The following is a 23,426-nucleotide window of genomic DNA, read 5'->3' as shown; positions in this document are numbered from 1 at the left end:
TACAATAATGAGGGCGAGAGCGTATTCGTGCACACGTGGGTCACATTTCTTACTGATTTTGATGATCGACATCAATGGCAAACGGAATGAAAGTTTAATTCCTTATTGCTTGTTATGTGATGAAGGCCTCCAAGAATTTTGTTAAATATCTGACTGGTGCTTTATGGTACATCACTTTCCATATGAATCAGTCTATCTTCTACCCAGTTCCTAATACATCGCTTTGTTGCGAGACAAAAGTCATGATTTCAGCGGCTGCTACGGCACCACCAGAAGACAGATATTTTCCACAGAAAATGAATCCAAGTTTTCTGATTGGCCAACGGCTTAGTGAAAAACTATCGTCAAAGCCTTTCGCTTTCAGGACAGACTTTTGGAAACTAGCTCTGGACAGAAAAAGCAATCACGCGCATACGCCCGAAGAGACACTCAGCAGGCTTTCTTAGTTTACCGTCGCGATAGTTTCTTTAGTCTGTCTTCGAAATTATACACCTTTTCATGTTTTGAGTTAACTTGTCATCACACCAACATAAAAAGGACGAAATATTGTGTCTCGCCAAATTGCACCGTGTCACAGACATGTTTTGAAATGTTTACCCCAGAAACTTGCTTTCGACTGAGAAATTTCCAAAACCTTGATGCCGTATTTAGTCTGTGGTATAGCTGTACATTAGAAGTTAAAAAAAAATGCATTGTACCGACGTTCATTTAATGCGATACTGATGCAGGCTTAACCGCAAATGCACAAAGCTCTTTAATTTTAAAAGTAAAATAAATAATAAGGGATCACTGCAAAAAATTTAATCACTTGGTGACACAGTATCAGTTACAGTCTCCCCAATGTCTTCACATTTTGCTCCCCGTTTGTATCGACATCATTCAATAGTTCATTTATTTTGTTAATCAGCTCTCTCAGTTGCTTGTAATTGTGGAGTGCTCTTTCTGCTACCTCCAAGGACCGGAGGAGCGTTTCGATGATCTGTTTCGGATCCCGCATTCCCTCTTTTCGAAGTTGGGCGATTTTCTTCCCAACGGCGTCAGCTTCTTCATATGTGAAATAAGTATCACCGATGAACAACCCCAATCGTTGGTTAAGGTCGCACCATGGGGAGTCCTTAAGAAAGCAAACGACGTCCAACACCGAGCTAATAATCTCCCAGAAGTTGTCCCTTTGAGATGCTGCTTTCGTCAAAGTTGACGCCTCAACCTGGAACAATAAGATGATTTCATTACCACGTTTAGGCGTCGTTACGATGCATTATTTACATGTGTCATACACTGAGGAACCAAAACATTGTACTGTGGTGAAAAAAGTCATCGGATAGCGATATGCACATGTACAGATGGAGATAGTATCGCGTAAACAAGGTATAAGAGTGTAGTGCATTTGCAGAACCTTCATTTGTACTTAAGTGATTCATGTGAAAAAGTTTCTGCACGCCGGGACGTAATAAACTTCGAACGTGGAATGGTTGTTAGAGCTAGACGTATGGGGCATTCTGTTTCTAAAATCGTTAGGGAATTCAACATTCCGAGATCCACAGAGTCAAGAATATGCCGAGAATACCGTATTTCAGCCATTACCTGTCAGTGCTAACAGACAACCGACACTGAGCGAAATAGGCGAAGAAATCAATGTGGGTCGAACGGCGAAAGTATCCGTTCGGATAGTGCGGCGAATTTGAGTTTAATGGGCTGTGGCAGCAGACTACCGATACGAGTGCCTTTACTAACAACACGACATCGACTGCACCGCCTTTCCTGGGCTCGAGACCATGTCGGTTGAACCATAGACAACTGGAAAACCGGGGACTGGTAATACGAGACCCGATTTCAATTGATAAGTGCTGATGTTAGGCATAGGTTGTGATGCAGGCCCCATGAACCACGGGCCGAAGTTGTCAACGAGGCACTGTGCGAGTTGGTGGTGGCTCCATAATGGTGTGGGCTGTGCCTATGTGGGCTGGACTGGGTCCTGGCTATGTTTGGCTACTTGCAAAGTATTTTCAGACGTTCATCGACTTAATGTTCCCAACTAATGATGGAATTTTTATGGAAGACGAATTGTTCGGGATTGGTTTGAAGAATATTCTGGGAAATTTGGGCCGCTTCCGACATTTATGGCACATAATCGAGAGGTCATATCGTATACAAGATCCTGCACTGCCCAACTTTGGCAATTATGGACGTCTATTGAGGCAGCACAGCTCAATATTGAGCCGTGAAAGGCTCATGCTCATGCCATTTATTATATGTCATCTTCTTTTAAGGTACTGTCGCCTCGCTTTCTTATTCCATTTACTGGCATCTCTAACTTCCTGCCTTACTTGCCTGTGAGCGGTAGCAGCAGTGCGTATCCATTAGTGCACTGCCATACCATCTCTGGCCAATAGTATTTCCGGGTCGTCGTGTGTCTGGCAACCTGTTCGAGACGGGCCAGCAGTGCAGTCGGGGATGGAGCCCAAGTAAGGTCTGCACAGCCAGTAACAGCGGGGGCGACCGTTGTTTGGTCGTTTGGTCGGTCGTCTTATCGACGACGTGTATTTGGGTCGGTTCCTTCCTGGGCACTGAAGTCATTTGTGTTCCCTGTGCATGGCTGGGTCTGAGCCAGTGTCTCCGGGACGTCGTCCATCCGAAGGAAGTGAGTGGGTTGGAGAAAGAACGGCAGAATGGTTGGGATGCAGCACAAGTGTAGTCTGGCACTGAGCCACAGTGAGGTCCACACAGCTAGTACCAGCAGGGACGACCGTTGGTTGGTCGTTTGGTCAGTCGTCTCATCGACGACGTGTATTTGGGTCGGTTTCTTCCTGAGCACAGAAGTCAGTTGTGTTCCCTCTGCTTGGTTGGTTCCGAGCCAGTGTCTCCGGGACGTCGTCCGTCCAAAGGAAATCAGTCAGTTGGAGACGCACCAACAGGGCAGTCGTTAATGGAGCAGCAGTCGCGGACGGACCAGCAGTCCAGTCGGTCAGTTGGCGTGGAGCAGCAAGCAAGTCCCCGTCGCGCGGATTCGTGCGGTGGTCGCTGGCGGTTTGCACGCGCAGTGGGAGTGTGAGGTGCTACTTGCGAGTGTTAAGAAGTTTGTGGCCCACCGATCTTGGACATGAAAGTTACGTTCTCACTTAACTTACTATCGAGCCTCAATTGTTTACGTCTCTCGATGGTTGTTGTGGACGCCAATATTCTGTGTGTCGTTGTATTGAAATCATGTGGTCGTTTTGCTGGTTACGTGGAGCGGAACTGATTGGGTTGATTGGTCCGCTGTCTATCGGTAGTTTGCCTTCCGATTAAGAGATTGTTGGTCAGTCTGCCTGTCTCGCCTAATTGGACGTTAGTGTTACAATTCCAGGATGACCCTTGGAACGTCTGAGCACTTTCCCGTGTCTGTTACATAGTAACTTCCCAGTCTGAGTTTTAGTTATTTGGTTGATGTGTGGCCTTCAGCCGAGTTTTATATGAAGGGCTTATTTCAATAGTGGTATAATTCCATTTTGGTTCATATTGAGATAGCGAGTCCTAAAGTTAAATGACTCCTGAAAAATCTGCAGTTGAGATACCAGAAATATTCAAGCATATGGCTTCTTGCTAGAGATGAACCTTTCTTTCTGTTTGTTTCGCTCATTAATTTAAGAAGCATTATAGATAAAGAAAGTGGAGGTAATGGACCTGTACCACTATTGAAGGTATGATGTGAGAAGACCAGACTTTGATCCTTTTCAGGTAACAAATCACCCTAAAGGCCTAGATGAAGGCACTGGTAATAATCCTAGTCCCTTTGGAGCCCCTGTAGATGTGGTGGACCAAGTCAACAAACCATTGTTCTAAATTGCAGCAAAGCTCGTCGTCGGACTGCAGTGAGAAGTCTTGATGAAAGATAATCCCCTTGACTTTTTTGAGGCTGTTATGAGGGTGACCCAAATGGGAATATCACCAAGCTTATCACAGGCGAGCGACACCCATGACTGGGCTGGGGATGGTGTCTGATTTAGCAAGGAACCTTAAAGCAGCATGAGTGCTACAGGCCGTGCTATGAGAACAGGTCATGCATCTGTTTGGAGGCTGTTGCAGGAGTACAGACTACCTACACACCATCTTCAAAAAGTGCAGGCTTAGGAGCAGCTGATTGCAGACCAAAGAGTAAAATGATGTTGCTTTCCAGACCATGTTTTAATTATAGATAATGCTTCTTTACACGTGACGGGGTTTTAACAGCAGAAGCAGCCAAGTTTAGGGCTATGAGAACCCACATGTGGTTGCTGTTGGATATCACCTAACGCTCTCTGTAAACATGTGATCATCTTCTTGGAGATGTAATACTGCATGTCAACTGGAGCAGCTTATTTACATTTCCTACAGACCACACTTCCGCAACTGCTGGACAATCTACCGCTTGTTGTGTACAGACTTCTTTGCTTCTAGTATAATGGAACCCCAACACACTTCAGTGTTCAGGTGCGAGCACAGCTAACTGTCGGGGTTGGGGAATGTTGGACAGGAAGTGGAGAACCCGTTGTGTGGCCAATGCTTTCTTCTGACTTGACGCCCCTTGATTACTTTCTTTGGGGAACGTCAAAAATATGCTTTAAGTTACTGAAAAATTGGCATTGGAGCTGAGCTGATAGACAAAGTCACTGATTCATTCCACGGATTCCGAAAGAATACTCAGGTACTCTGTAGAGCTGGACAGCTGGAAAGAGTACAGCAGTTATTGAGACACAGGGCAGATTGCCTGAACCATTCACGCAAATTACTGTCAGATCATGTTGGTTATAATAACCGGGATTTTTTGCAGTTTAATTTATTTACTATTATAACATTAAGGACGCGTTTAAGGCTACACGTTCCTTCATAAAATAATGATCCTAATTGTGTGATCTATCGTTCCTCGAAGTTTATAGGTGAGGTTCTGAAACATTCTTTTTTTCCCGCATCAGATGCTAGCAACGCCGCCAGGAAGCATTCAGTCTCACGATGGGCGGTTGTCAATGCTTTGGCTCATCAGTGTCTATGAACTGCTAAGAAGACAAAACAATCAAATGAAATTATGTGGCTCCAGAGCCCTTTTCAGGTCTTAAATATCACTGATGTATATATGGGGACTGATGCAACGAATGAAAAGTTGTACCAAGGGCTGCATTCGAACTTGGGACTCCTATACACTAGGCAGATACCCCGAGCACTGAGCCACCCTGACACAGTGGTTTTGTACGGGCGAAGAAAGATTAAGGAAAGGCAAACCTACGTTTCTAGCATTTGTAGACTTAGAGAAAGCTTTTGACAATGTTGACTGGAATACTCTCTTTCAAATTCTGAAGGTGGCAGGGGTAAAATACAGGGAGCGAAACGCTATTTACAATTTGTACAGAAACCAGATGGCAGTTACAAGAATCGAGGGGCATGAAAGGGAAGCAGTGGTTGGGAAGGGAGTGAGACAGGGCTGTAGCTTATCCCCGATGTTATTCAATCTGTATATTGAGCAAGGAGTGAAGGAAACAAAAGAAAAATTTGGAGTAGGTATTAAAATCCACGGAGAAGAATTAATAACTTTGAGGTTCGCCGATGACATTGTAATTTTATCAGAGACAGCTAAGGACTTGGAAGAGTAGTTGAACGGGTGGACAGTGTCTTGAAAGGTGAATATAAGATGAACATCAACAAAAGCAGAGCGAGGATAATGGAATGTAGTCGAATTAAGTCGGGTAACGCTGAGGGAATTAGATTTGGAAATGAGACACTTGAAGTAGTAAAGAAGTTTTGCTATTTGGGGAGCAAAATAACTGATGATGGTCGAAGCAGAGAGGATATAAAATGTATACTGGCAATGTCAAGGAAAGTGTTTCTGAAGAAGAGAAATTTGTTAACATCGAGTATAGATTTAAGTGTCAGGAAGTCGTTTCTGAAAGTATTTGTATGGTGTGTAGCCATGTATGGAAGTGAAACATGGACGATAAATAGTTTGGACAGGAAGAGAATAGAAGCTTTCGAAATGTGGTGCTACAGAAGAATGCTGAAGATTAGATGGGTAGATCACATAACTAATGAGGAGGTATTGAATAGGATTGGGGAGAAGAGAAGTTTGTGGCACAACTTGACGATAAGAAGGGACCGGTTGGTAGGACATGTTCTGAGACATCAAGAGATCACAAATTTAGCATTGGAGGGCAGTGTGGAGGGTGAAAATCGTAGACAGAGACCATGAGATGAATACACTAAGCAGATTCAGAAGGATGTAGGTTGCAATAGGTACTGGGAGATGAAGAAACTTGCACAGGATAGGGTAGCATGAAGAGCTGCATCAAACCAGTCTCAGGACTGAAGACTACAACAACAACAACAACATCCTAGCACGCCTCCCTCCTCCCACCCATTCACACTATTGTGCAAAGCCACTATGCAACGAGGATGCAGTGGTGAGCGCATCTACTTAGTGAGCAGGAAACCCAGGTTCGAATCATGGCCTTGGTACATGTTTTCTTTCGCTGTTTCAGTCTGCAAGCACACATAAAGATAAAATAACATTTGGGAAGTACTAACTTTTATTCAGCCTTATCTATTAATGTGAAAATAATTTTGTTTTACATCTTACAGTGCAAATACTCGTGACTGTATTAATTCAGGCAAAGGCGTGCAGAAATACAGACTTTGGTCTCAAAATTCAGGCCACCACTTTGCAATACTTTGGATTCCCCTGTGGGTTTAGAGGTTAGAATAGGTCCGAGGTAGTCCTGCCTTTCGTAAGAGGCGACTAAGAGAAGTCTCCTACTTTTAGCATTAGGTATTGTTATCCCCTTTAGGATCTGACCTCCCGATTTTCAAAATTTTTCCGAAGTGCGGGCCGTTTGGGAAGACGCCTTACATGGTGGGTCATATATCCACCGTGCATTTAGACCTTCTGCACCTAATTTTCTCATGGCTCAGCAATTCGACCCATGATCCAGCTATCTGGGTGTGGACACTGCAAAGTTGCATAATTTCCATCTATCATCCGTTGTCCTCTTTTGCTCCGATGACAATATTAGATTTCTTTGCACCCAGTCTGGTAGCCTCTTCGCTGTAGCGTCCTGACTACACAGGGATCGCACAGCCGATGAGTGAGCTGAAAACTTCCCGCATATGCCAAGGAGTAGATTTCCGTCATCTTGGGGCACCAGGACTCCCAGCAATGGTCATGGCAACAGGTGGCCTTTGTTGTGGCACCGTGGCGCCTATATACAGGGTATTACAAAAAGGTACGGCCAAACTTTCAGGAAACATTCCTCACACACAGAGAAAGAAAATATGTTATGTGGACATGTGTCCGGAAACGCTTACTTTCCAAGTTAGAGCTCATTTTATTACTTCTCTTCAAATCACATTCATCATGGAATGGAAACACACAGCAGCAGAACATACCAGCGTGACTTCAAACAATTTGTTACAGGAAATGTTCAAAATGTCCTCCGTCAGCGAAGATGCATGCATCCACCCTCAGTCGCATGGAATCCCTGATGCAGCCCTGGAGAATGACGTATTGTATCACGGCCGTCCACAGTACGAGCACGAAGAGTCTCTAAATTTGGTACCGGGGTTGCGTAGACAAGAGGTTTCAAATGCTGTGTTGATGACGTGATTGCATAATTGCGTGCGGATTCTCGTCAGTCCACACATGCTGATAGTGAAAATTTACAATTTGATCACGTTGGAATGAAGCCTCATCCGTAACGAGAACATTTGCACTGAAATGAGGATTGACACATTGTTGGATGAACCATTCGCAGAAGTGTACCCGTGGAGGCCAATCAGCTGCTGATAGTGCCTGCACATGCTGTACATGGTACGGAAACAACTGGTTCTCCCGTAGCACTCTCCATACAGTGACGTGGTCAACGTTACCTTGTACAGCACCAACTTCTCTGACGCTGACATTAGGGTTATCGTCAACTTGCACGAAGATTTGCCTCGTCCATTGCGGGTGTCCTCGTCGTTCTAGGTTTTCCCCAGTCGCGAGTCATAGGCTGGAATGATCCGTTCTCCCTAAGACGCCGATCAATTGCTTCGAACGTCTTCCTGTCGGGATACCTTCGTTCTGGAAACGATACAAACGTACCGCGCCACGGCTATTGCCCGTGCTAATCCATACATTAAATGGGCATCTGCCAATTCCGCATTTGTAAACATTGCACTGACTGTAAAACCACGTTCGTGATGAACACTAACCTGTTGATGCTACGTACTGATGTGCTTGATGCTAGTACTGTAGAGCAATGAGTCGCATGTCAACACAAGCACCGAAGTCAACATTACCTTCCTTCAATTGGGCCAACTGGCGGTGAATCGAGGAAGTACAGTACATACTGACGAAACTAAAATGAGCTCTAACATGGAAATTAAGCGTTTCCGTTCATATGTCCACATAACATCTTTTCTTTATTTGTGTGTGAGGATTGTTTCCTGAAAGTTTGGCTGTACCCTTTTGTAACACCCTGTATAGAGTCCCTGATTGAAGTGGGTGGTATCAGGGTGGATGACCTGCAATGAAGTGGACCAAGTTGCCTTTTGCTGGGACCTAGTGGCTCCAACAGTTCCTAAACAGGGAAGCATAACCCAAAATCTTTCAGCTCCCTGGCTACGCCATGGGAGGAACGTAGATCTACTGAAGCCACATTCGACTCATTATTTAGTGTGCATCAGAACTGATGGGAAGTCTTTCTTTCTTTAAGAACATTTGTAGGATGTTTTTGGAGAAACGCCTGCGGTGCCCAAAATGCACAATGGGTCTGTCCTGTTTCAGACAGCATCCCCAGCTCAGTCATGGGCGTTGCTCGCCTTTGAGAAGCTCTTGGTGATATTCCCATTTGAGTCACCCTCATAATAGCCTCAACAAGATCCAGGGGAGTATCTTTCATCAAGAACTCCTATTGCAGTCCGACGACGAGCTATGTTGCAATTTAGAACGATCAGGTGTTCACTTCGTCCATGGCATCTGTAGGGGCTCTAAAGGTAATAAGATTACTACTGGTGCCTTCATTTTGGCCTTTGAGGGTGATTTGTTACCTGAAAAGGTGATGTAAAAGGATACATCCCTCCTCGTATGTGGTGCTTTAGGTAATGGAAATTTGGGCACAGGCCTTCCCAATGCCATTACAGCGATAACGTAGAGATTGTGGACATTCGCATCCAAATACTCCATGTACTACTCGCGCCTGTGTCAGCTGTGCAGAGAACCTCTCCTCATGCTCGCTGGACTACGTGGTTTTCCATAGAGAGCAGAAAATTATGAACGTCCTACAGAGGCTGACTTACCAGGAAGCTAAAAGGAAGACATGGCTCATATTCGGCCATTGATCTCTCAGCTGCAGTTCTGGCCTTCTATGGACTATCAACTGGAGACTTCACGACGACTTGGACGGTAGTGACCACTTTCACCTCTTTTTGTCCCTCCGCAGCGCACTTGCCTGGACGCTTGCCCAGTTGGGCACTTACCAAGACTACCTAGCATGCTTTCACCTCTGCTATCACTGTTGTCTCATTGGTAATATCGATGTGGAGCTCCAGAACGTTACGACTACGTTTCTGGAACTGAATCGGCAATCTTTTGTTCCTCATGTTGCTCCCGGCGGAAGACAGTGCCTTGGTGGTCACTGGAAATCGCTGTGGCCATTAGGGATCGTAGTGTCATGAGCAGGACCCATTAATGGGCACCTCATTGCCTTTAAAGGGCTCTATGGCCATGTCCATCAACTTGACAAAAGACAGAAGCAGGTGTGCTGGGAATGGTACGTCCCCACCACTGGCACACGGCTCTCTCCTTCCCAGTTTTGATTAAGGTCGTGCACCATTATGGATATCAGACTCCTGTGGATATACCTGTGTTTTCCACAAATGAAGCAATATGTGTCGCCATCACAAAACATCTTGCAGAGCACTATGCTCTGTGTCTCAGAATTACCATCCCACTTTTCATACCCTCAGCCATGCAGTGCTCCATTTAGTGAGTGGGAATTTCTCAGCTCCCCTGCTGATTGTCTTGACACATCCCCCAGCCCAGGTCACACCCATCACCAAATGATTAAAAATCTATCAGAAGATTACCAGCGCCACCTCCTTGCTGTCTTCAACCTCATCTGGACCGATGGTGAATTCCCATGCCAGCAGTGAGAAAGTGTCATCATTCCAGTGCTAAATCTGGTCAGAACACGCTAGATGTGAAAAGCTATCGTCCTGTTAACCTCACCAACGTTCTGTGCAAACTGCCCGATCATATAGTGATCCAGCAGTTGTGTTGGCTTCTTGAGTCTCGAGGCCTTGTGGCTCCATTCCAAAGTGATTTCGCCATGGTCGCTCCACCACCAACAACTTCGTCTGTCTGGAGTCTGCCACTGGAAAGGCCTTTTCCCCGCGTCCTCATCTTATAGCCGTCTTTTTTGGTTTGACGAAAGCCTATGGCATCACTTGGCGACACCATATCCTCGCTACATTGCATGAGTGTGATCTCTGGGACCCGCTACTGCTTTTTATACAGAACTTTTTTGCCGCTCCGCACATTCAGGGTTCGAGTTAGTGCTTCACATAGTTTCCCCCACATCCAAGAGAATGGCATCACTCAGGGCTCTGTACTGAGAATTCCACTGTTGCTAATGGCCATTAATGGTATTGTGGCAGCTGTGGGGTCTTCAGTATCACCCTTTCTTATATGCCGTTGGCTTTTGCGCTTCCTTTTGCCCATCTACTATCGGTGTGGCTGAACGTCAACTGCAGTGAGCCATACGAAAGATGCAGCCATAGGTTCTCACCCACAGGTTTCAGCTTTAAGCCGCCAAGACTTGCACCATGCACTTCTGTCGTCGTTCTGTCCACCCGCATCCTGAACATTACCCTGACGACCAACTACTTGACTCTTATAAGAGAACTGGACAGTAAATACAGGAGACAATTAGTAGGCCGAAAAACGAAAAGCGAGCGGGATTCACAGTGACGTAAGTCGCCTTTCCCGGAAGAAAGGATGACAGAATCACCGAGCGAGGTGGTGCAGTGGTTGGCACACTGGACTCTCATACGGGGTGTGGGTGGGGGGGGGGGGGGCGACGGTTCCAACCCCGTCTGGTCATCCGGATTTAGGTTTTGCGCGATTTCCCTAAATCGCTTCAGGCAAATGCCGGGATGGCCGACTTCCTTCTCCATCCTTCCCTAATCCGATGGGACCGATAACCTTGCTATTTGGTCCACTCCTCCAAATCAACCAACGAATCATGAATGAGGATCAGTTTCTCCTCTAGCAGTGTACAAAGCACCTACAATCACTTACTAGTGTAAAGACGTGATGAACAGATAATATACCTATAACATTCTCTAAAGATTATGCGAAAAAACTTGCTCCCATTGCAGCAGTGATTTATCGTAGATAGCTTAAGCAACGAAACATAACTAACGACTTGAAAAAAGTGCAGGTCATTTCCGTTTTTAAGAAATGCCCTAAGATCCACACAATTATAGACCTATATCGTTGACGTCAATCTGCTGTTGAAGTATGGTATCTCTTTTACCCTCAAGAATTATGACGTTTTTGAAAAATCAAAATCTCCTCTATAAAAATCAACATGGATTCCGCTAACAAAACCTGCGAAACTCAGCTCGCTCTCTTCCTCCATGAGACCCACAGCGCAGTGGACAACGGCGCTTAGGTTGATGCCGTGTTCCTTGATATCAGTAAGGCATTTGACACCGTGCCGCACTGTCATTTAACGAAAAAAATACGAGCTTACTGAGTATCGGAGCAGGCTTGCAATTTGATTCAAGACTTTCTTGCAGATAGAACTCAACACGTGGCTCTTAACGGAACGAAATTCGACAGATGTTAAGGTAATATTCCGAGTACCACAGGGAAGTGTGAGAGGACCGTTGGTGTTTACAATATTTCTAAATGATCCAGCAGAAAGCGTCAGATTCTCTTTAAGGCTATCCGAAGATGATGCAGTTGTCTACACCAAAGTGGCAACGCCAGAAGATAGAAAGAATATGCGGAACGACCTGCAGAGAATTGATGACTGGTGCAGGCTCTGGCGGTTGACTCTGAACGTAAATAAATGTGACAAATTGCGCATACGTAGGACAAGAACTAGTGATGACAAATAGCTGGAGACAGCGTCTGTCGTAAAATATCCAAGCGTAACTGTCCAGAGCAACCTTAAGTGGAATGACCATATAAAACAGAGTGGAAAAATAAGACCCTAGACTCAGATTCGTCGGAAGAAACTTAAGGAAACGCAAATCATCCACGAAAGAAGTGGCTTATAAGGCGCTTTTTCGCCCGATTCTTGAGTATTCTTCATCTGTCTGGGATCCCTATCAGATAGGACTGGTAGAGGAGACAGAGAAGATCCAACGAACAGCGGCGCGTTTCGTCACGGGATCGTTTAGTTGGTGGGAGAGTGTTACGGAGCTGCTAAACAAACTCCACTGGTAGACGGTACAAAAAAATTGTTCAAATGTGTGTGAAACCTTATGGGACTTAACTGCTAATGTCATGTCCCTGTGATTCACAAAGGACAAACACACACACCCATGCCCGAGGGAGGACTCGAACCTCCGCCAGGACCAGCCGCACAGTCCATGACTGCAGCGCCTTAGGCAGACGTTACAACAGAGGAGTTGTGCATAACGGAGAGATTTACTATTGAAATTTCGGGACAGCACTTATCAATAGGGGTCGGAAAATATTACTTCCCTTCCCTCTCTCCCCCCCCCCCCCATATATTTCGCGTATTGACCACGAGGAGGAAATTGGAGAAATTAGAGTCAATACAGAGGCTTACCGACAATCACTCTTCCCACACACTATTCGCGAGTGGAGCTGGCTCGGAGGGATCAGATAGTGGTATCGAAAATACCCTCCACTACGCACCATTAGGTGGCTTGCGGGATATGATGAAGATGTAGATGTGAAACAGTGTGCAGAGATTTGCACACATTCTGTCCATATGCGTTTCTTTTGTTAGTATTATTAGTCATTTGTTCCTGTGTTTTCACGCAGTCTCGGTGCACTTGGAGGAAAATAAAAAGCTCCGGGCACGTCTGCGCGCTGCGTCGCCTGTGATTCACAAAGGGCGCACTGTGGAGCGTCGACACAACCTTGCAGTTGCTTTTTGTGACTTAGTGCGAGAGACAGTGTGTGGAATCACACGCACGCTCCTTGGTTTGCAGAACTATGAAGGGGGGAGGTACGTGGCCAGCATTCGGCGACCCACCTTCGCTCCCGCTTCTGCCGCCCCCCCCCCCCCCTCTCCTTTGACGTGCCTATGCTGCGCTTCCAATACCTGCAACTCTAGGCCGTCAGCCACTCGCTGTGGCAGAGCGATTCTAGGCACTTCAGTCCGGAACCGCGCTGCTCCTGCGGTCGCAGGTTCGAATCTTGTCTCGGGCATGGATGTGTGACATGTCCTTAGGTTAGTTAGGTTTAAGTAGTTCTAAGTCTAGGGGACTGATGACCTCAGATGGTAAGTCCCATTGTACTTAGAGCCATTTGAACCATTTGAACAGGCCGTCACGTTACAGCGTGAAAGCGCTCTTACAGAAACTTCTAGGAATGGGACAGAGGGAGAGATTTGGTGCTCGGTTCGTACTTGACTGCGAACATGGGTGAGAGAATTTTTGGTTCAGCTCGGACCAGCTGCGATTTGTATAGCCTGTCTTAATGTAACTGTGTTGCAATATATCAAGCAAGGTTTAAACGAACAACCGGCGGTGGCGCCCAGCCAAGATTTGTGAATAGATTAATTCCTTTTCCAAATATTTTAATCAGGCTGAAAATAATTCTCAGCTGATGGCACCTGTTGGAGCCTTCCCGTTGTTGGTGCAAAATCAATCATCCTTAAATGATTCCAGACTGGAGCTAGACTGATCGTTCAAGTGTGCTCCGGAGATGTTCGGACCTTGTTCTATAATAAAGTTGAACTATTTGAAACAAATAGCTTCGTTTGGATTTGACATACAAAAAACATATTTTTCTCCTAATGCCTACTCCCATATAATTTACGGAATTAACTGCTTCCAGTTTCTGACCTGCTATATTGTAGCTAAATGATACGCGATCTTTCTTTCTATGTATTCGCAGCACATTACACTTGTCTACATCGAGATTCAATTGCCATTCCCTGCACCATGCGTCAATTCGCTGCAGGTCCTCCTGCATTTCAGTACAATTTTCCATTGCTACAACCTCTCGATATACCACAGCATCATCCTCAAAAAGCCTCAGTGAAGTTCCGATGTCATCCACAAGGTCATTTATGTATATTGTGTATAGCAACGGTCCTACGACACTCCCCTGCGGCACACCTGAAATCACTCTTAGTTCGGAAGACTTCTCTCCATTGAGAATGACATGCTGCGTTCTGTTATCTTGGAACTCTTCAATCCAATCACACAACTGGTCTGATAGTCCATATGCTCTTACTTTGTTCATTAAAAGACTGTGGGGAACTGTATGGAACGCTTTGCGGCAGTCAAGAAACACGGAATCTACCTGGGAACCCGTGTCTATAGTCCTCTGAGTCTCGTGGACGAATAGCGCGAGCTGGGTTTCACACGATCGTCTTTTTCGGAACCCATGCTGATTCCTACAGAGTAGATTTCTAGTCTCCAGATAGTACATTATACTCGAAGATAATACGTGTTCCAAAATTCTACAACTGATCAACGTTAGAGATATAGATCTATAGTTCTGCACATCTGTTCGACGTCCCTTCTTCAAAACGGAGATAACCTGTGCCCTTTTCCAATCCTTTGGAACGCTACGCTCTTCTAGAGACCTACGGTACACCGCTGCAAGAAGGGGGGCAAGTTCCTTCGCGTACTCTGTGTAAAATCAAACTGGTATCCCATCAGGTCTAGCGGCCTTTCCTCTTTTGAGCGATTTTAACTGTTTCTCTATCCATCTGACGTCTATTTCGATATCTACCATTTTGTCAACTGAGCGACAATCTAGAGAAGGAGCTACAGTGCAGTCTTCCCCTGTGAAACAGCCTTGGAAAAAGACATTTAATATTTCGGCCTTTAGTCTGTACAATTTTGGTCACAGAGTGTCTGGACATTTTATTTTGATCCACCTACCGCTTTGACATAAGACCAAAATTTTTTAGGATTTTCTGTCAAGTCAGTACATAGAACTTTACTTTCGAATTCATTGAACGCCTCTCGCACAGCCCTCCTCACACTACATTTCGCTTCGCGTCATTTTTGTTTGTCTGCAAGGCTTTGGCTGTATATATATGTTTGTTGTGAAGTCCCCTTTGCTTCCGCAGCAGTTTTTTAATTCGGTTTTTGTACCACGGTGGCACTTTTCCATCTCTTACGATCTTGCTTGGCACATACTCATCTAATGCATATTGTACGATGGTTCTGAACTTTGTCCACTGATCCTAACTTGAGACAAAACTTTTGTGTTGAGCCGTCAAGTACTCTGAAATCTTCTTTTTATCACTTTTGCTAAACAGAAAAATCTTCCTACCTTTTTTAAAATATTTATTTACGGCTGAAATCATCGATGCAGTAACCGCTTTATGATGGCTGATTCCCTGTTCTGCGTTAACTGTTACAAATAGTTCGGGTATGTTTGTCACCAGAAGGTCTAATATATTCTCTGTTTAACTGCTCGGGCGTAAAAAAGTTTCATTGGATTCTTTGTCCCTGCCACCCGTTATAAACGTTTGAGTCTCCCAGTCTATATCCGGCAAATTAAAATCTCCACCCAGAACTATAACATGGTGGGGAAATCTACTCGAAATATTTTCCAAATTTTCTTTCAGGTGCTCTGCCACAACAACTGCTAAGCCATGGGGCCTATAGAGACATCCAATTACCATGTTTGAGCCTGCTTTAACCGTTACGTTCACCCAAATTATTTTACATTTCGGATCTCCGTCAATTTCCTTCGATACTATTGCACTTTTTATCGCTATAAACACGCCTCCCCCTTCACTGTCCAGCCTGTCTCTGTGGTATACATTTCAATCTGAGTTTAGAATTTCATTACTGTTTACATCTGGTTTCAGCCCACTTTCTGTCCCTAGTACTATGTTGGCATTGTGACCGTCTATTAATGAGAGCACTTCTGGGACCTTTCTATAGACACTCACGCAGTTTACTATTACCGCATTAATATTGTTATACCCTGTTGCGTTTTGCCTACTACTACCTTGTCGCGTCTCAGGAGGCGTCTTGTCGGACCTAGGGAGGGAATTCTCTAACCTAAAACGCCCACATGTGCACACCACACGTACTCCGCTACCCTTGTAGCCGCTTCCTGCGTGTAGTGCACGCCTGACCTATTCAGGGGGACTCTGCATTTCTCCACCCGATAGCGGAGGTCGAGAAATTTGCACCCCAGATCTCCGCAGAATCGTCTGGTTTAAGCCTTCCACTCGGCTCCAAACCAGAGGAACGCGATCGGTTCTGGGAACGATACTACAAATAGTTAGTTCAGATTCCACCCCGCGAGCGAGGCTTTCCGCCTTCACCAACTCCGCCAACCGCCTGTATGAACTGAGAAATACCTCTGAACTCAGACGGCAGGAGTCATTGGTGCCGACATGAGCAACAATTTGCAGTCGGGTGCACCCAGTGCTCTCTATCGCCGCCGGTAGGGCCTCCTCCACATCTCGGATTAGACCCGCCGGCAAGCAGACAGAGTGAATACTGGCCTTCTTCCCCGACCTTTCCGCTATTTCCCTCAGGGGCTCCATCATCCGCCTAACGTTGTAGCTCCCAATCACTAATAAACCCGTCCCCCCGTATGCCTGCTCGGACCTTGCTGAAGGAGCAGCCACACGTCCACACTCAGGCAGAGTGGGCGATGCCACACGGCCAGCCTCCACATTGACCCTCCGCCTCGTGCGCCGCGAACGCCGCTGAACCCGCCACTCCCCTTGGGGAGAGGGTGGCCAGCCGCGCCCGGTACCCGCGAAGATGTCTCGACAGCAGGGAAAGTGGGTGAAGCATGTAACACCTGGGGTGTACCATGCGAAGCAACACTCCCCACTGCCGTTACACTCAGATGCAGCAGCCTGAAGACGACTCACCACGGCCATCATCACGTTCAGCTGTTGGCGAAGAGTGGCCAGCTCCTCCTGCGTCCGTACACAGCAGTCACACATCCTTCCCATCCTAAGAAATCATTTTACTGTAGAGAGTTAATCATTTATTAACTAGACTGCTAATTCACTAAAGGCCCCTTATAGCTGACTAAACTGTGGTTACTAGACACCTCTCGTTGAAAACAATGAAAACAGTTCTACCTGTCTCTGACTGTATTCAAAACAAACACGAAATCTATGGAACACTATTACTAGCACTCGAACATTAAAGCTTCCTAAAAGCAAAAACACACGGAGGAAGAAGTGTCAAGTAAGAAAAATGCAGTTAATACTTAAATTAACGTAGCTCGCTGCACAGCAGACGTTCTTACGTTAACCGTATGCGCCGAAACGATTTAAGATGTTCGAATAAATAAGAAGATGTATTCTTACGATAGCGTTGAAAACTCGCTTTCATAACTCTAGCTTCATTCCGGTTTTATTTGCAACAGACATTTATTGTGAGGTTCTCTACGTGCGAAACGCCTATGTTTCAAACTTGTCCGAATCGGTTGAATACTCGTAAGAAACTTAGACAAGTACAATACAAGGCCTTCCTGTTGTTTTATGAAAGTTTTATCTGTTGCCGAGATCTGAGCAACACGATTCTAAAAACAATAAGAAAACCTTTAGTGGATCAGTGGCTCCCAGAGTCAACAAAAAAAGTCTACAACGGTTGCCAGGCTACGGCGGTCTAACGTCAAAGTTACGGTAGAGTGAAAGTTGGAAACTAGAACGAAAATCGCTCGTATCATTGTACAAAAAATGCGAGTATGTCCTGGACAGGGCTATGTATGTAAAAGAAGGGAACCACCTTTTTGATTTATCTGCCAGCTTCAAACACATTTCAATCAACATTGGTGCATCTTTGAAGAGCTGGCCGTACTTCCCCAACGCAGCAACCTCTGTTAGATCCATCCCCTGTTAATTGTATGGAGGAGAAGGAGATTAGTGTTTAACGTCCCGTCGACAACGAGGTCATTAGAGACGGAGCGCAAGCTCGGGTGAGGGAAGGATGGGGAAGGAAATCGGCCGTGCCCTTTCAAAGGAACCATCCCGGCATTTGCCTGAAGCGATTTAGAGAAATCACGGAAAACCTAAATCAGGATGGCCGGAGACGGGATTGAACCGTCGTCCTTCCCGAATGCGAGTCCAGTGTGCTAACCACTGCGCCACATCGCTCGGTAATTGTATGGTGAGGCGTGTTAAGAGCAGACAGGAATTTATGTGCTTCTAGAGAATGGGTTACATCTACAACAGGAAGTATCCGAGACTGCCTGTACATCTACAATAGGAACTATGCCAGAGTGGGACTACATGCCTAATGACACATTGTGCCACACTGCACGATATGGCAAATTCCGTGTCGGATGCCGTGAAGGCATGTGCCATGTTACAAGCCATGACATCATGTATCGTGTTACTTTACTTAACACGATGCATTATGTTACATGAAAGGGGTACTAATACTAACCAATATAAAAGCTCTAATATGTCAAAATGTTTTGATTTAAATGCCTTTGAAGCTACCAGCTAAGTCGAAAAGTTTGTCCTCTTCTTGTAGATCCCTAACTCTGTCCAGGAAATGTTCGGCTTTTTTCTGCTGATAGGAGTATGTTTAATCCTAGTAATACACTCCTGGAAATGGAAAAAAGAACACATTGACACCGGTGTGCCAGACCCACCATACTTGCTCCGGACACTGCGAGAGGGCTGTAGAAGCAATGATCACACGCACAGCACAGCGGACACACCAGGAACCGCGGTGTTGGCCGTCGAATGGCGTTCGCTGCGCAGCATTTGTGCACCGCCGCCGACAGTGTCAGCCAGTTTGCCGTGGCATCCGGAGCTCCATCGCAATCTTTAACAGTGGTAGCTTGCCGCGACAGCGTGGACGTGAACCGTATGTGCAGTTGACGGACTTTGAGCGAGGGCGTATAGTGGGCATGCGGGAGGCCGGGTGGACGTACCGCCGAATTGCTCAACACGTGGGGCGTGAGGTCTCCACAGTACATCGATGTTGTCGCCAGTGGTCGGCGGAAGGTGCACGTGCCCGTCGACCTGGGACCGGACCGCAGCGACGCACGGATGCACGCCAAGACCGTAGGATCCTACGCAGTGCCGTAGGGGACCTCACCGCCACTTCCCAGCAAATTAGGGACACTGTTGCTCCTAGGGTATCGGCGAGGACCATTCGCAACCGTCTCCATGAAGCTGGGCTACGGTCCCGCACACCGTTAGGCCGTCTTCCGCTCACGCCCCACCATCGTGCAGCCCACCTCCAGTGGTGTCGCGACAGGCGTGAATGGAGGGACGAATGGAGACGTGTCGTCTTCAGCGATGAGAGTCGCTTCTGCCTTGGTGCCAATGATGGTCGTATGCGTGTTTGCCGCCGTGCAGGTGAGTGCCACAATCAGGACTGCATGCGACCGAGGCACACAGGGCCAACACCTGGCATCATGGTGTGGGGAGCGATCTCCTACACTGGCCGTACACCTCTGGTGATCGTCGAGGGGACACTGAATAGTGCACGGTACATCCAAACCGTCATCGAACCCATCGTTCTACCATTCCTAGACCGGCAAGGGAACTTGCTGTTCCAACAGGACAATGCACGTCCGCATGTATCCCGTGCCACCCAACGTGCTCTAGAAGGTGTAAGGCAACCACCCTGGCCAGCAAGATCTCCGGATCTGTCCCCCATTGAGCATGTTTGGGACTGGATGAAGCGTCGTCTCAGGCGGTCTGCACGTCCAGCACGAACGCTGGTCCAACTGAGGCGCCAGGTGAAAATGGCATGGCAAGCCGTTCGACAGGACTACATCCAGCATCTCTACGATCGTCTCCATGGGAGAATAGCAGCCTGCATTGCTGCGAAAGGTGGATATACACTGTACTAGTGCCGACATTGTGCATGCTCTGTTGCCTGTGTCTATGTGCCTGTGGTTCTGTCAGTGTGATCATGTGATGTACCTGACCCCAGGAATGTGTCAATAAAATTTCCCCTTCCTGGGACAATGAATTCACGGTGTTCTTATTTCAATTTCCAGGAGTGTAGTATGTACGAATTACGAGGGCCCCGTCAGGCTGACTGCACGCATACTCTACCTGTGAGGTTGCAGCGAGCGAACACAACAGGATAGCAGATGTCAGCGACCTCATGGTGGTAGCTCAGCGCTCTTACTGAAGATCTGTCTGCACCAGGCGGCCGTAAGAACAGTGCCTGCCACCCAGGGGAACCCCCTAGCCTATCTGGGCGTTCCCGTGATCTGATGCAACACAGATAACACGTAACAGGTCAGCACACTCAGCAAAAAACAGGCAAGGCACGCAATCACACAGTCTGCCAGCAGATGGAGAACTGACTCTTGAGGGTGCGATGCAGCACTCTCCATCACAGGCAAAATCGTTATGGCCCTACTTGAACATGGTGAATTATGGATTAACAATCCTTGCGGCTGGCAGTGGTATTAATTATTGTTGACTATAATTTGTTTCACGGCTTTATGTGCGTTTTGCCAGGAGGAATGGAAGTAAACAACTAGACAGGAATGGCTGGGAAACAGGGAGAAGTTTTTCCTATCTGACAGTTTAGTACTATCAGATAGTACCCGTAGTATAGCTTACTCTAGGGACGAATTTTCGCTCCCAGCTACTATCTGATAGCTCCTTGCGAGTACTTTCTTGGAGTGTGGAGGGTTTGTGAGAGGTGAGAGATCTGTGCATGAAGAAACAGATTACCATGGAAGAGCGTCAGGCTGCAGCTGTACTTTTAATTGCAAATGGAAAACGTAAGCGACCATGTTTGTGTTGGATAAGAGAGTGCATTAGGCGGCAGAGTGATTGTGAAGCACGCAAGAATCACACTGTGGAGCTTCTAATGAAAGATCCTCAACACTGAAATTTTACGAAAATTGCAGGGATGGATGTGGACGAAATTATATCTACATCTACAGGTGTACCACTACTTGGCATTTCTTCTCTCGCGCCACTCGCAAAAAGAGCAACGGAAAAACGACTGTCTGTATGCTTACGTATGAGCCCTAATTTGTCGTATCTTATCTTCGTGGTTCTTACGCCCAATGATGTTGCCGGAGTAGAATAGTTTGCAGTCAGCTTCAAATGCTGCTTCACTAAATTTTCTCAATACTGTACCTCGAAAAGAACGTCGCCTTTCTCTAGGGACTACTATTTATGTTGACGGAGTACTTAAGCGTCGTTCGAACCTATCGGTAACAACCCTAACAGCCCGATTCTGAATTTCTTCGATCTCTTCCTTCAGTCGGACTTGGTACAGAGCAGTATTCAAGAATAGGTCTCACTGGCGTCCTATATGAGGTCTACTTTAGAAGTGAAGCACACTCTCCTAAAATTCTCCCAATAAACAGAAGTCGACCATTCGCCTTCGCTACCACAGTTCTCAGATGCTCTTTCCACCTCATATCGCTTCGCAACACTACGCTCAAATGATTAAATCTTCTCGGGTTGACAGCCGAGTAAATGCGTTGTCCTCCGGTAACGTTTCAGCAAGTTTCTTACTTGCATCTTCAGGCGAGGATTGCAACTAAGAATCTTGAACTTTGACGAAAAAGTCAGTGTAATACCCCTTCTAGCGCTACGTCAAAGATCTTTGTCAAATATATTTGACGGAATATTTGATCACATCTTTGATCAAATCTTTAACAAAGAAGTTTGATAGTGTAATACCGGCCTTACGCCCATATATTTAAACGACATGGTTGTGTCAATCGTTACACTAGTAATACTCCATCCGAACATTCAGGTTTGATCTTCACTCTCATCCGCATTCTTACATTCTTCCACTTTTACCGCTAGCTGCCATTCATCACACCAACTGGAAATTTTGTCTAAGTCGTTTTGTATCTCCCTACAGTCACTCAGCTTCGAACACCTTACCGTACACCAATGCGTCATCAGCAAACAATGGCAGATTGCTGTCCACCACCCTGTCTGCCAAATCGTTTATCACACAGAGAACAACAGCCGTCCTATCACATTTCCACGGGCTGTCCTGATGATACTCGCCGTTGAGAACAACAAAAAAATGCTTCAAATGGCTCTGAGCACTATGCGACGTAACTGCTGAGGTCATCAGTCGCCTACAACTTAGAACTAAGTAAACCTAACTAACCTAAGGAGATCGCACAAATCCATGCTCGAGGCAGGATTAGATCCTGCGACCGTAGCGGTCGCTCGGCTCCAGACTGTAGCGCACGGCCACTCCGGCGGGCTGAGAACAACATTCTGGGTTCTATTGCTTAAGAAGTCTTCGAGCCACTCACATTCCTGTGAATGTATTCCATACGCTCGTACCTTCGTTAACAGCCTGCAATGTGGCATCGTGCCAAATGGCTCAAATGGCTATGAGCACTATGGGACTTAACATCCTCGGTCATCAGTCCCCTGGAACTTAGAACTGCTTAAACCTAACTAACCTAAGGACATCACACAACATTCAGTCATTGTGAGGCAGAGAAAATCCCGTCGGGAATCGAACCCGGCAACTCGGGCGCGGGAAGCGAGATTGCTACCGCACGACCACGAGCTGCGGATGTGCCAAATGCTTTCCGGAAATATATAAATATGGAATCAGCTTGTTGCCCTTCATCCATAGCTCTCAGCGCTTTCTAAAACCATGCTGATTTGTGGAATAAGCTTCTCAGTGTCAAGAAAGTTTATTATATTCGAACTGAGAATATGTTCAAGGATCCTACAGCAGACAGAAGTTAGGTATGTTGGTCTGTAATTTTTCGTGCCCCTTCTTTTACCATTGTTATCTACTGGCGTCACCTGCGCTTTCTTTCAGTCGACAGGGACTGTGCTGAGCGAGAGATGCGCCATACATACAATCGAGGTAAAATGTAGGTATTGTTAAGCGACAGATTCGCCATAAATACAATCGAGGTAAAATGTAGGTATTGTTGAGGATCTTCCGTCAGAAGCTCCAACAGTGAGGGCCCAGTGCCGTAGAGTGTTCTTTGTAAAATCGTACTGGGCTTCCATCCGGACCTGGTGGTATACTTGCTTTCAAAATTTTCAGTTGTTTCTCTACTCTTCTGATGCGAACTATCTCTTGAACGTGAACTTTCAAACTTCGGCTTACGTTCTGCTATCTTCAGCTGCCACACCACACTGGTCAACAAGGGTCTAAGGGGAAATCTTGGACACGCTTATCTATTTTACATAAGACCAGAATTTTCTCGGGTTCTCTGCCAGACCTTCCATTCTCTTCTTGTCCAAACTATTTATCGTCCATATTTCACTTCCATACATGGCTATACTCCATACAAATACTTTCAG

General features: G+C 46.2%; 1 long non-coding RNA gene across 1 annotated transcript; it reads right to left on the bottom strand.

Moving 5' to 3' along the window:
• Nucleotides 1-786: 786 nt before the first annotated feature.
• LOC126291895 (uncharacterized) lies at nucleotides 787-20,296 on the bottom strand. The gene is made up of 2 exons (XR_007551909.1): nucleotides 20,214-20,296; nucleotides 787-1,207 (listed from the first exon to the last, which is right to left on the bottom strand). It is a non-coding gene; the product is annotated as an uncharacterized LOC126291895 (long non-coding RNA).
• Nucleotides 20,297-23,426: the final 3,130 nt, after the last annotated feature.

This window comes from Schistocerca gregaria, chromosome 9 (genome assembly GCF_023897955.1).
Source record: "Schistocerca gregaria isolate iqSchGreg1 chromosome 9, iqSchGreg1.2, whole genome shotgun sequence".
NCBI lineage: Eukaryota > Metazoa > Arthropoda > Insecta > Orthoptera > Acrididae > Schistocerca > Schistocerca gregaria.
The sequence above is the reverse complement of the archived record's forward strand: the minus strand, read 5'-3'. Positions and strand labels throughout refer to the sequence as shown.